This window comes from Pseudopodoces humilis, chromosome 4 (assembly GCF_049639895.1).
Source record: "Pseudopodoces humilis isolate 2021_Gansu_Grassland_sample_001 chromosome 4, ASM4963989v1, whole genome shotgun sequence".
NCBI classification, from domain to species: Eukaryota; Metazoa; Chordata; class Aves; order Passeriformes; family Paridae; genus Pseudopodoces; species Pseudopodoces humilis.
The window spans coordinates 62,173,672-62,188,729 of NC_142203.1; positions in this window are offsets into that span (position 1 = coordinate 62,173,672).

Consider the following 15,058-nt stretch of genomic DNA (forward strand, 5'->3'; position numbering starts at 1 on the left):
TCTCTAAAGTTCAACTCTTCTGAAAAGACATAGATACAGGCAAAAGACACTGATACAGGCATTTTTCAGGACTTTAGAATCCTGCGCTAGCATTCATGTAGTACTTAAGGCAACTGCTTTGGGCTTCATGGGTAAATCCAGTATCACTACTGAAGTCATTACCAACTGCAAAGCTCATTGTTCTAGAATTCCAGTGATCTATTAAGAAAGTTTTAGTGTAATACTTGACTGTTTATTGGACACTATTCAGGGTCTGCCTTATGTGAGCTGAAGTTCATGGTATCATTACACCAATCCTTTAAGTCATTGTCCCTTACAAAAGCAAAGGAAGACACATACACTAATATTAGAGGTATTAATTTCTGTTCTATTTTATCAGAGCTATTTATTATTTTGTCACTGTGTGTTTTGGTGGGTTTTTAAAAAATCCTCAAGGCAGAAGTGTGTTCTGAGGAGAATCAGGAAGCAATGATACTATTTTTACTACTATTGGCATTATTTGATACTAACTGTAAGTATTTGTGTTCCTGGCTTTAAGATCTACTTCTGAAACTTAAGTGCATTATAATTATTTTATTGTTATTGCTGTTATTATTCCTACTGTTTTGTCTCTCAACAACTAACTTATTGTGCTAGCTACTGTACAAACAATTCAAGTCATCACCAAACTCCTTCTGCAAAGGCAAGGACTTGGCAGCTACCAGCATGCAGCAAAACCTTAGGCAATGCTTGGGGCACTTCAGCTGAGGCGACAGAGATCAAATGCACACTGTCATCTTAATCATTCATATTTTCCATGTTTTAACAGAGAATATCTAGTTCTTTTTGTAATGTGTCTCAGGTGTTTGGCAGTAGCTGAGCAACAGCTGCTTAGGAGCATTCACAATATTTTCCATTGTTTTGACTGGACAGAGTTGTGAAATCTCCCTGCTGTTTCATATTCTCTCAGTATATGTATTATGAAAACTCAGGAGCACTCTGCTGATTTAGACTTTTCATTTTGGTCTGCTGGGATCCAGTTTGTATATGTTCATGCTGAAATTTAGAATCAGAGGGTTTTTTTTCAATTTATAATGATGTCTGATTCATGTTTTCTGTTCTTTTAAAATAGGGATTTTTCACTCTTCCTCTAATATTGACTTAAAATCCTGAACCACTTTCCTGATCATTTGTAAACTCTGCCTCCATCTATATTGTTATCTTCCAGTGCAACTGAAACATACTCTATATAATTGATATTAAATTACAGTCTGTATTTCCCTCTCTCATCCCATGATTTAATGTGGATGTGGGATTAGTGTCTTTAGAAGACATGTGAGCTTGCCCTTTCAAAACAATTATTTGATAAGGCATACCAAAGCCTGCTTGCTTTTTACACAATGCTGAAAACAGTGTCTGTATGCCTGAGCAGAAGGACTGGAACTTAATCAGATATGCAGCCCCTAGGTTTCTGTACCCTTCTATATTTACAGCTTACCTTAAGCATACCATGATGGTATCTTTACTTGTTCAAGTTATATTTTGTTTTGAGATTGAGGAGAGGAGAGTACAGATCAGGGAAGAGAGGGGAAAGAGAAATAAAATAAAGGAAAAGGAGTGAATTAGAGTAGATGAAGGCATGCAGGAAGACATCAAAGTTGGATAAGAATCAGTCAAGATCATGTTTTCTATTAGCAAAATTAGACCTGGAAGGAGAATTAAAAGGCAGGAACTGGAAACTGGTTATTTTCTTGTAAAAAGATTATTATGAAAACATGAACAAAGGAGTTGTATTCATATGGTTGCCAAGAAGCTTGCTCCTAATGGATGCACACCTGATATATCCAGATGATACTTCAGAAGCTCATTTTCTCTGAAACATACTATCTGTTTTCTTTTTGTATTACAATTTGAAACCAAATGAAATTTTGAGCCAATATATAAAATAATTGTTTTCATAGTGTGCACAGGACCTTGCATTTTAGTAAAGCCAGATCAATTTATCGAGGCAGAAACTACCTGCTTCCTTCTTTTACCAGTCAGGTTTCTCTCTACATTCCATTCAAAAACTATGTAACAAGTAAAATATAGGTTTATAAATACATTTACAAGCAAAACTATTAAATCATTCCTTTTTTATACTCAACAGAAAAACTTAGATATATAATGGGTATTGAAAATATTTCTTCCTGCCATAACTCAAATATGAAAGGAAAATAATTGTAAAGACTGATATCACCAGAAAGAGTTAGATGCATTTCAAAGCAGATGTACAGCTTGGTAAAAAAATTGTGATCTGACACAAGTGCATGTTTTTCTCAGTAGACTGTCTGCAGCAAAGCCTGGTAGCACCTATACAAGAAAAGAGATTTTTGATTATTTTCTTATTTACTCCCATTGACTTCTGGCTAGAACGAGAACGATCTGATGAACTAAAGACTGAATTAGGATCATATGATTTGATGAATTCACCCTCTTTTAACTTACCTAATCCCATTTATTTTTCTAACCTCTACAACATCCTGCGGCAATGCATTTCATAATGTCATTGTGAGTCATGAGGAAAGCACCTCATTTTTTATATTTGATTTTGTATACATTATTGTGTGCTTTGTGGTGCTTGTTTTATAATAATGATGAATCATTACTATTCACCTTCTCTATGGTGCCAGCTTCACATAGCTTTTGTCCTTAAGGACACTTTTTCCACAAGCTGGAGAGTTAAAGCCTGTTTCATGTGGAGCATCTAGTCACATATCCACCCTTCTAATTATACTTCTAATATATAATTATATCTAATATCTATTTTATCTATTATATCTAATATCTAATTATATCTAATATATATATCTACTATCTAATTATAATTATATATATTTTTATATTTTAAGATATGTAGAACTCAGTATCTGAACAGTATACAGACCACAGGTTTCACTCTGAAACTCCTTCCTAGTAATTCCTAAAATTTAATTTGTCTTCTGGACCCTGCATACAGACCTCATATTCTCAAAGGACTATCCATAATTACCCCACAGTTTCTTTCTTGTTGAAAGTAATTTGCAAATAATGGCTTGTTTTCTCACCTTTTTATTCATCTTTGGGGAAAACCTTGTCTCATTAAGAGAATTCTCCTGTGAAAAAAACAATGAGTTACTTTCATAGAATTTGTTACCTATGGGAATTAGCCTCGTATGGGAATATGTATGGGAATATTTTCATTAATTTTAGTACCACTATACTTGCAGTCCCTCTAAAGATTCTGCCTTATAGTCAATGGACTTGGACTGGCCCTAGTGGGCAAGTTCATGTACACTTGAATAGTTGTAAGTTACTTCTAGGCCGATGTCTGTGGTAGTAAATTTGTGAGATAACAATTTTACCACTTGTCTAATCAGATGACAAGAGGGAAAGGCTAATGAAGAGTTTTATATAATTAATACTTTGAAAAATAGACATATCCATCTTACCTCAGTTCCTGCACAGCACAACTCATTATGTTTCCCCTTGTGAGTCTTTTAAGCCTTATAGATATCTTTTAGGAAAGCATATATTAATTGGATGAAAACTGCAGACAACTTCACCCCTTTCCCATTGGTTACATCTGCTAAAAAATTGAGTGTAATTTTGTATCCTGTTCATCTCTAGGGACAAAATTGTCTTCATCTTTCTCTGCCACACTCCTCTGTTGTTTTTTAACAGATCTACTTCCCTGTTTCCACCAAAATAGCACAAATACTACACAGAATGGGAAATAATAGCTATTCAGACCATTACAACCAGACATGATTTGTTTTTCCCTGGAAGGATTCCTTGTCCAATTACTGCTTTCAAACATGTTGCAGCTGATGTTATGGAACCATGTGGTGTTAGCAACTATATATTACAAAAGACTTTAAAAATCAGCACAGATTTCAAAACAGAACCATGCAGGAAGCTGTGGTAAGCATGTCTAGAGGAAGAAAAGGGACGAGGCTTTAAAATCTATTACAAGTATTACTAGTTTTGTTCCTAAAGAAATTTTAAAAACCGTCTTTTTGCCATTGCAATTTATCTCCAAACTAATTTAGTCAACTCTGTAGATAGAATTGGCCTTTCTCAGCCACACATCTTAAAAAATTTTGTCCAACAACAGTGATTCCAAATTGATTTTTTAAAAAATAATTCTTACCTATACTGCATATTTTTTATGCTGTCACATGCAGACCAGGTACAGGACAGAAGGTGTAATACAAAACAATACATGAATAGCTATGGAAGAGGAGGTAACAGCAACTCAGATCCCAAGACACTAAGCTTGAAGACATTTTTCCTTTAATATATGTTGAAATAACCTGTGGTGAAAAAAAACAGCTGTAAACTCAAAGTGGTTGGGTTTTTTTTTCCCAGAAAAACAAAGTATCTGTAAAATAAGGGGTTTGCAATAGGAAAAGAAATGTGTTTTGTGTAGGCTAGAAATATGCTTACAAATGAATGCAACACAGATTACCCCCTAAAGTGTTTGGTGGTGGTACATTATATTAACTTACACTACTATTTGGAGCAGAAAAAACAAAGGAAAGGTGACTTTGGGTGGCATGAAGACATGATATATTAATTGGTTTATGAAGACTGGTATAATTAATCCTCAGAAGACCTGAGCAGTGCAGGAAGGGAAAATAAAACACTCTGAGTGCAATATTCATCAGGTATGAATTACCAGAGGCACAAGTTTACATTACATGAGTATTGGCTGTACAAGTGGCAGTAACAGACCTACTACAGTGCTTGGATGTCCTTCTCACAAAGCTCTGAGCTGCACTGTAGATGGTCAAGTTTGGTCCAACATTTTTACAGACACCTACCAAACTCAAGAACTGGTTCTTGTTCAAAGCCTGAATTTGCACTCAGCACTAAGCTCTTTGAGGAGAAGTCTTGTTTCCTAGAGTGAAATAAAAGCATTACAAAACTGCTACCAGAGTGGAAAATCTGACACAAAAAACTCTAAAATAAAACATTAGAGGTGAGCATTTCAATGACTCTCAAGGGTAGCTCAACGTGCTGTAGCACAATTTTAGGACACTGACCATCTGCATCCTGAAGTCCTCCCCAGTTCCTATTTTCCTAATGCCCTGCCAGAGTCCTAAGAATCCTTGAGTATCCTTGGAAGCAGAGATCCTTAACACTGCTGGGGGCTGGCTGACTGCCCAGCAGACAGAAATTTTGGAACATAGCCTCCTCAGCTGTGCATTTGCAGTGCTTGTGCTTGTCTCTATTTAATATTAATTCACAGAAGACAATATGTAGAAACATAGACTCATAGAATTAAATTGCCATGGGCAGGGACACTTTCCACTAGACCAGGTTGCCCACCAACCTGGCCTTGTACACTTCCATGGATGGGCCATCCAGAAAGTGTTCGTAAACTTTACTGAATTGCCACTTCTCAATAAAATTGCTTTTTCTTCCAAATATTCCTGTGCAGTCTTGTTTCTGGGGCAGTAAGAAATCAGATGTCATGATGTAAATCAGCATCTAACTGGCTGCACCTGTCCATGTTCATACAGAAATTATAAAAGTTTAGAAATCAATATGCTTGAGTAGTAAAGAGGTTATAGAAGGACTGTAAGCAAAAAGGGTTTTAAAATGAAATTTAAGGTTCCCACAAATCAGCTTATGAAAACTTCACCCTTGATCTTTGGACAGACTGCAGATCTTTTCTCGCTAAAGAAGCAGTGGGAAGCAATCTAACCGTGGACATGGATATTCACACAGTGCATGGAGCACACTGTGCTGCTGACAGGAGGACACCATTTTGATATATAAACTAAGCTGAAAAACAAGTCTAAGAAATGCCCTCTTCCTGCACATCTTCCATCAGGGTTTCCTGCTGCTTCTCAGCACAATTTTCAAGATGAAATGTTGTCGTTTCTGCTTTATTCCATCTCCATAACCAGAAATTGTGTCTTGCAAGGACTTGTAGTGTGATATACTGCCATTAATTGCCCGTCCCAAAGAGCCAACTGCTAGGCAGTAAGCCAGCTCCCAGAGTGGCAGCACCTACTCACTGTGCAAGGTAAACCTGACATTTTGGCTCTTTTTCTGAGGAGATGGTTCCTTTCAGACATTATCAGGAAAACCTTGCTGTTTTTCTGGTTTTTTCCCTTTCTTTCCTACTTTTGTCTGAACTCAATACCTTATTTAGGAATAAAGTAATAAAAGAGAACTGATGACCTTAGTGTCATTCTATGATTATTTAAATACATGTTTTAGTGAAGGACATAAATTTGCTATGATGTGCCAGAAAAATATTTTCTGCTGCATGAACCTGCATACTACCTTTTCAAAAATGGTAAGAAGCTCTGGCCCAAATACCTGTTCCCTGGTAGAGAAGTTCCCTTGCTGGTCAGTCTGGAGGCAGGAGAACAAACTGGAATTTTCCTAGGCTACATAATAATGTTGTTTAATTGTCCAGTGCCAGCATACAGAAATCTCTGCCACAAATTAAACATTACTGTGTCAGACATGCAGATGCCCTGAACCACAAGCTGGCCATTGCATGCTCCCTTCTACCAGCCTAGTGCTACCTCTACCTTTGCACTAATCACATTCTTTGCCTGGATGTACTGTCTTTCTGTGGAACAGCATGTATGCCTCTGCCTCAGTGGCCCTTTCTGAAAGACACAAAAATAATTCCCTTAACAGTACTGTAAGCAAACTTTAATGTAGTTGATACAATTTGTAGGTGTGAGATTTAAATAAAAGAAATATCCATTCATGAACAAGACATTATAGTCAATCAAAGCATTGTCACAATGAGGGTATCCCATGAGCCAGCAACCATTTCTAATTAAAATAGATGAGAGACAAATATATGGTAGGGATTTTCCTCACCTATTTATACAAAGTATTTAACATACCACAGTCGTCGTGTTTGGAAATAATTTTTATTACCACCAATCCAGCAAGAACACCTGGATCAGTGTCCTTGGAAATATGCAGAAGGAAGTACATGGTCTCTGCAAAAGCTCTAGATAAGCAAATGTTTAAAACAAATAGGTATATCTACTCTTATGCCCTGGATATCAGTTCCCAGCAGCTAAAGATCATTTTTGGTGTTAGTCACTTTTGCTGTCAGTCTAGCTTCCCTATCCTTTTGTCTATGTATCATTTCATCACATCATACGTGTGAAGAGAAAAAACAATAAATCAGAGGAAACACTGGTGTAGGACCAGAGAGTGCTTGGGAGTGGCTGTCTTTTAAATCACTACTTTTTACTTACCCCATGAGATGTTAGTACATTTTGGCAAGTAAGATTTGCTAAATGTGTATCTCATGTGTACTTCTCATGCTGATGTCAGGGCCAGTCTTTCCGTGGCAAAAACCTGCTCCTCTTTGCCAGGATTTAATACATTCAAATGTGTTCTCATTTAATAGTTGATGGCATGCCAATATACATCTTTATTTTTTAAAGATCGTTGCTAGTGTTCTTTCCAAGTAAAATAAAATTTTTAAAAAATCTTATTTAATAATCTTCTTCTAAAGTGCAAATAATATAAAATAAAGATGTGCAAATTATAGGCCATGTTGTGAACCTTAACTGGTACATTTCTGCAGCCCTACTCTAGATAACATCTCAGTGAAAGGACAACCCATATTCTCACACCAAAAAAACATGGAAAGAAACTGTATCATATTCCAAGAGAATCAAATCTCTCAAGTCTCATGTTGAAGGAATATGTAGAAACATCACACATTTTTGGACTGCACATTTCACAGACAAAAAAGTAAATATTCAGCTATTCACAAAGATAAATTATTTTATCCTACCCTAGTCAAGAAGATATATTGCTGTATTAGGTGTGCCTGGCCATGTCTTGGTAGTGATGGGTCTACAGGGGTGGCTTCTGTGAGAAGCTGCCAGAAAATTCCTCCGTGTCCAACAGAGCCAATCCCGGACAATTCCAAGATGGGCTTGACGCTGGCCAAGGCCAAGCACATTATGAACTACAGTAATGCCTCTGTGATAATGTACTTAGAGAAAGTAAAAAAGTTATTGCAGAGTTGTAACTGTGGCCAGAGAAGAGAGGGATGAGAATATGATTGCTGAACAACTCTGTAGACACCAAGGTCAGTGGAGAAGGAGGGACAGGAGGTGATCCAGATGACAGAGCTGAGATTCCCCTGCAACCCCTGCTGCAGACCATGGTGAGGCAGCTGTGCCCCTGCAGCCCGTGGAGGTCCACAGGGATTCAGAGATCGACCTGCAGCCTGTGAAAAAGACCTGCAGTGAAGTGAGTGGGTGCCTGGGAGAAGGCTGTGACCCCGTGGGAAAGCTCTACAGGAGCAGGGTCCTTGCAGGGACCTGCAGACCCGTGAAGAGAGGAGCCCATGCTGGAGCTGGCAGAACTTGTGCCCCTGTGGGGAGCCCACACTGCTGCAGCCTTTCCTGGAAGGACTGCACTCCATGGAAAGGAACTGCTGCCCGTGGGATGGACTCATGTTAAAGAAGTTCATGGACAATTATCTCCCACGGGAGGGAGCCATGCTGGACCAGGGGAAGGACTCCTCTCCCAGAGCAGCAGCAGGAGCAATGTGTGATGAACTGACTGTAACTCCCATTCCCTGTGTCCCTGCACTGCTCTGGGGGAGGAGGTAGAGCTGGAAAGGATGGAAGGGTGGGGGAAACCTGTTTTTAAGGTTTATTTTTTTTCTCATTGCCCTGCTCATTTTTATTAATAATAAATTCAATTAATATCCCAAAGATGAGTCTGCTTTCCCCATGACAGTATAAATCCCTATTCAAGCCAATATTAACATCAAATTCAGATAATATGAACTAGATAGTACTTTTATAGAGAGTATGCTGGGTGGTCGCAGGCAAATATTTCTACAAAAAATGAGCAGAGAAGGCAGGTGTATTACATATACTCTCTTAGGAAAAACTGACATTTTTCATCCCATTTTCCTTATTAATGATTGCCAAAGAAGGCATTGGCTTTTATGAAAGAATAATATAGTTTATCACTAGTAGAAAACTCAGTTCTACTATTTGCTTACTTACATTGAGATAATTAAATTTCTTATCTTCTCCACCAGGAAGAGGAGACCTTGTGAGGGGCACACACTGCTGTCTCACCCTTTCTTTGACATGACATTTCTTTTCCTGGCTTTGGGAAATGTCTTGGTATCCAGTCTTCTACAGAAATTCTAGCTGCCTAGATACGATGCTTAGGATACTTACAAATTTTAGAAGCAGGTTAAAGCAAGTCCAATGAGAATGATTCAAGTTAGTTTTATGAGAAAAGGACAACAATAAAGATAGCCCTGTAATTTATATGGAAAATGAGTGGGCATATAAAATGGCACACAAATTTCACTACCTGCTGAACACTACCCAGAATCCATTCACTTACTGGTTTTTCTGGTGGAAAACACACTGCCCACACACCCACTTTTCTGCAGATCTTGTTCTATTAAATTATTCTTTTACCTTTCATAGATTAACCTCCCTCTCTCCTGGACTCTTCTACTGACAGCTGGTGTTGGCTGAGACTGTCAGTTCTGAGTGAGGGGCTGAAGGAATGGATCATCAGCATAGTGCTTGAGCCGGATTTCCTCTAGGAATGCTTGCACTGTCAGTGTTGCAAGGAAGAGCTTTCCTCTCAGCCCGTGCAACTGATGACATAACTCAGAAAATATTTGTTTTTACTGTACTAGTTTTATAAGCTGAAGAACACTTTGCATTTTGTAAAAGATGCATTCTTTGTGCTTTCAGTTCTTTTTGTTTATTACAGTTTATTACATGTGTGGTCCTCATCTTCTTTTGGTGCAGTGTGTTGGGCGTGCCTGGTTTTCCATGGGTTATGAACTGGGAACTGCTGCCCTGCACCACAAGGAGGATAATGGAAAAGGGGTTCTTGGAACAGAGGGAAGAACCCAAATCCCACATCCTACTTAGGATAAATCACTACCATCTGTTCCTACGTCTCTGACACAAGACTTTTTTTTTTCCTCTTCAGAAAGAAATTTCTACCCTCACAGTTACAGATTCTTAGTACTATTTCCCTTAGGTATGGCACACTGTAAGCATTTCTGTAGTTTTTCAGGCTGATCTCTCTCAGGACTGCTGTGTAGAAGACAGGCTCTGACTTGAATTTACCATGCACACCCATATTTAATGGGAGTGTGCAGGAAAGGGTATAGTGCATTCATCTCACATAGCATCGATGAGAATCCAAATCTGATTGAGATGAGCAGAGAGTTTGACAAGTCAGGCTGTTATATTTTTGCTACTGCAACACTGGTGTTAGATCTCAGAAGTATCACTCCCTAAGTCCATCAGGGACTTCACACATTTTGTTTTATTTTTCTACCAGCTGACCTCATTTACACAGGAGAAGAATCATTTGAACAAAAGCTTGTGTTTTATGGCTTCTCTGGTAACGCAGCAAACCTAGCCAGGTTTTTTGATGCTGGGCCAGAGCTTGTGCCCCTGTGGCATGGCCACTATTCCTGTGAAATTCCTGTAAGTGTATACAAGAAAAGACAGAGGCAATACTGTCTGGCTAGTACTGGGAAAAGGGAGGAGACAGGCTTCCAACCCTCAGGGATTGGCCAGGAAATAGCCAGGTGTTTACATTCTGGTAAATGTTCTCCACAAAATCATAGAATGGTTCGGGTTAGAGGGGATCTGTAAGGACTGTCTAGTTCAACTCCTTGTAATCAGCCTTGGCATCCTCAACTAGATCAGGTTGCTCAGAGCCCCATCCAGCCTTGAATGTTTCCAGTGTTTCAATGCCCTCATTGTAAATAATTTCTTCCTTATATTTAGTTTGAATCAATATTTTTTTTTTATTTTAAAACCATTACTCCTTGTCTTATTGCAATAGGCTCAGGTAAAAACCTTATCCCTGTCTTTCTTTTAAGTCTCCTACAAGTACTGGCAAACTGCACTAAGGTCTCCCTAGACCCTTCTCTTTTCCAGACAGAACAGCCCCAGCTCTCCTGCCATATCCTCATGGGAGGGGTCCTCTGGGCCTCTGATGCTTTTTGTGGCAACAACAGAGTATAGCTCCAAGATAGCATTTATGCAAATGCTTAATATGTGAGCACAGAGATAAGTGTTTTCATGAACAAGAATATGAGTTCTACTTTGAGTGAGCCTTTGGAGAAGCTGTAGCTGAATTTTAAACAAGTGGCTCCATTTGAACCTCCATGAGGCAAGTAAAATGCATCTGGGCTAGTTGGAGAAGGTGGAGGACCCCAGGGCTCAGGTGTAACTGAAGATAGTACTCAGTTCAGAGATGATTTTCAGGAATGGACAAATTTTAAGGCATGCTGCCTAGTGCACCCTGCAGAAGGCAAACCCTGCCTACCAAAAAACACACTGGAGAGGCATTTCAGACCAGCTCTTTGGTCTAGTATGGACACTGAAGGACAATACTGTAAGCAAAATTGCTTCCTCAGTTAAGTAGCCCTCAGTTGGTTGGCCCAACATCCTGACCTAAAGAAATAAAATCAAAATTACAGATACAGAGATGAGCTCAAATCACAAGAGAAAGAATAAATTTCACTCAATGCTGAAAGGGCTCTGTGAAACAAAAACCTCAAGCCCAACATTCCTCTCCAAAATATCTAACTCCTATAGCCTGATTTTCATCAAGTGATCACATTATGTTGATTAATCACTGCAGGAAATGAGTACCTCAATTCAGGTTTTATGCAGACCAGCAAGAGGGTGCAAGGAAGTCTGCTTTGTATATTGCTACTATACCTTTCAAGTTTTTATGACCCTCAAGAGAAAAGAGGCATTCATAATGTGGGGGGAAAATAAAAATCATAGAGAGCACCATAAATCTAAGGGACTAACTTGTGGAAATCACATCCTTAAACTGACATAGCTGTGATTAACTGGCAATGGCTTTTACAGTTAGAAAAGTTTTTGGATACAGTTATTTGCCCAGAGAAAGTTTCTGGTGGGGAAAAAAAAAAAAAAGGGAAAAAAACCAGCAAGTACAAGTATTTAATCAAATCCTCATTTTAGGGCTGGTGGGATGGAATATGTTGAACAACAAGCCTTGCACATCAAGAAGCTTGGTTCTGAATTTGTTCTGAACAGAGAGAATTAACTTTCCAGTAGATGTTTGCTCACATTTTTTTATAAAACCACCCAAATAATTCAGCAGTCTGTTTAGCAGAGAACTGAAATAAATCGTTGTTCATAACTAAACTCTACTTGCTCAGCTTTCTTAGCAAGTCCAGACAATCTGTGTATATAAAACAATGGTCTCCACTTTCTTGTATTCAAGATATCAAAATTAAAAAGGATACATGCATGTATGTCTAGTCAGAGAAAACCAAAGTCTATTTTTGTGGAACACCAAAGTGTATGTAGAAACCTGAATGCCATGGAATCACTTATACTTACTCATGATGTAGGAATAATGCTACAAGTCAAAATAATAGTATCCTTCATCCATAATTTTGCATTTACTTTTGTCACAGGAAACTGTAGAAAGTGAAAAGCAAGCACAATTGTGCCCAAATAAATGTAATCATCCACCAAAGAACACCTTTGTCACTTTGGAGCAAAGATCTTGATCTGGACAAACAAACCATATCTGCCCAGGATGGCTGTGCCTATGCAAGTGAAATGAACAGGCCCAGCAAGGATAGTGCTGAGCATGAAAGGCAACTGTTTGGCTCACAAAACTGCTAGAGCGACCTCTTGCACAATTTTACCCTACATGAACCCACACACAATTTCCAGTCAGCAGGGACCATGAACCACATCTTTATTGTACCTTTGTTTCTTTCTTTGCATTCATGCATAGTAGAGTTGGCAGGAATATATATGAATAGAGATTCACAGAGCAGATAATGTAAAGGAACAGTTTACACAAAGTAACATAATCTACAGACAACAGAATTTGATCAGAATAGTCAGAATTTTTAGCTTTATCCAATGGGTCAATGATACCCTAAAAGCCAAAATCAAAATCAGTCCTCATTGGGACCAATTCATAAATTGTTGCACTACACCAAGCATCTGCTGCCCAGGCCACTGAGACACCACTTACAAAGACAAAGTAAAATTTTCATAATAAATCTCATGCACACATACCATCAAGTCTTTCAATCCCCTTAAGAAAAGATTTGTTCAAGTAGAAAAACTCAAGACTTGAGGTTTACAAACACAAAAAATCTCCATGGAAAGGAAGCAAATGCCTATGGTAGCTTATTGATGAAAAAACCCATTTCAAGTCAGTCTGTGGAAATTGTTCAAGCAGATTAATTTAGGAGATCAGTGACACTCTTTAAAGTAATTAAGACCCCGGTAAGCTTTCCTCATAAAAAATACAGGAAAAGAAGAATATGTGAAGGAAAGACCAGCAATTCAACTTGAATCCTGTTTAAAGACAAAGCTAGAACAACAGGTAGGGAGTGAAATTACACTGCCAAATTTCCTTAGATGAAAGAAAATTATGACAGGAAATAGTGTTTATAAAACTCTTTAACAGCATCCTTTTTGGCATACCTATTTGGCCACACATTCTTGTTCTTGCGTGTAGGTTAGTCGTTTGCACACATGCTTTTCATATGGAAGGACTGTAATTTCAATACTTTTTTTTTTACTATTCATGGCTGCACATTTTTGCATTTTAACTAAAATGTACTCTGTATTGTACTTCAGTGCTCATATCTGATGCTTTTCTAAAGTCTAGCTCTATGAGCACTAACAGCAACAGGAAAGAGATCTGCAATGGATCAGAAATTCAGGTCACATTAGCATAGATACACAGAATTTGAAGACATTGAACAACATAAAAAACATAAAATCATCATCTCCCCAACAAATCCTCTAATTTTTTTGCAATTTTTTGGTAGTGGAAGAGACCACTGGAAACTTAAAAAAAAAAAAGATATCTTAATAAAGAAGATAAATCAACTCTCAGAGAGACAGAAGTGCCACCTCTCAGGTTTAAGAAGGTGTTTAGCAACCACCCAAAGACCTTTGTAAGCAGGGCATATAATGGACTGAAAGTTATTGGTACTGTCAAGAGATGCAGCTGAAAAAAAAGCTGAAAACTTCCAAAGCATAAAGTATCTGCAGGAATCTGAAATGAGACTGGTGCTAGAAGACCTTGAGATTTTTGATCATGTACTACTGCTTAGAATGGCAAGCATGAAATCAAAGTTTTCATAAGACAATAAAAAGCCAAGGAGTGGAATAATACAATTTCACACATGTGGAATACCACAAGAAGCACAACATGCCAGCTACGTGATAACACATACAGAGGAGTGACTGAATTCCCCACAGGCAAAAATTTAAAAGCCTCTAGCAAAATATGTCATTGACAAAAAGTCAGCAAGTTAGATCTACCAAAGCCTACCACATGAGGGTAGTTACAACCTGTTTGTAATACATTGCATTTGTCAGAAGTGTTGTAAACAGTGATATTGTGATCCTTATCATAAGTTCCATTTCAGCTCACATTCCTAGAAATATACCCAAAATTTTAAATATATACTTACTTTTTTTCATCTATATACTTTCAAAATACATTAATATTTATTCCAATTGGTTTAGCCTCTGACTCCTCTCATCTTTGACCTTATTCATACTGAACTAACCTTGGTCAATGGCTGTGAACAGAAATACACCCAAACTCCAAGCTATTGTCTAGGAGAGATGGAAAGATCAGGAGATGAACTGTTTCTTTCTTTTAAACAATCAGCAAAATTGTTTGTTCAGCAGCTCACACGGGAAGAACACTCTGATCAGATTTGAAAACCAGCAAGGACAGTATCAGCCACCTATTCCCTTTCTGGAATACGCTACCCATACAGACTCCATGAGAATACATATAAAATATATGACCAGCTCCTAGGAACTGTCATCTAATTGAGACATTCCTCATTCTGCCTGAGATCCCTAAGAAAGTTTCTAACTACTGCTGTAAATAAACCTGCTACATGCCAAGTATTATTGCCCCTGACATGCTACTAGCCTGAACTATCCAGCTACAGGACAGCAGGTTGAAGAAAACTGCTCTTTTTTTCCTTCTTGTTTCTCCCAAACAATGGAAAGCT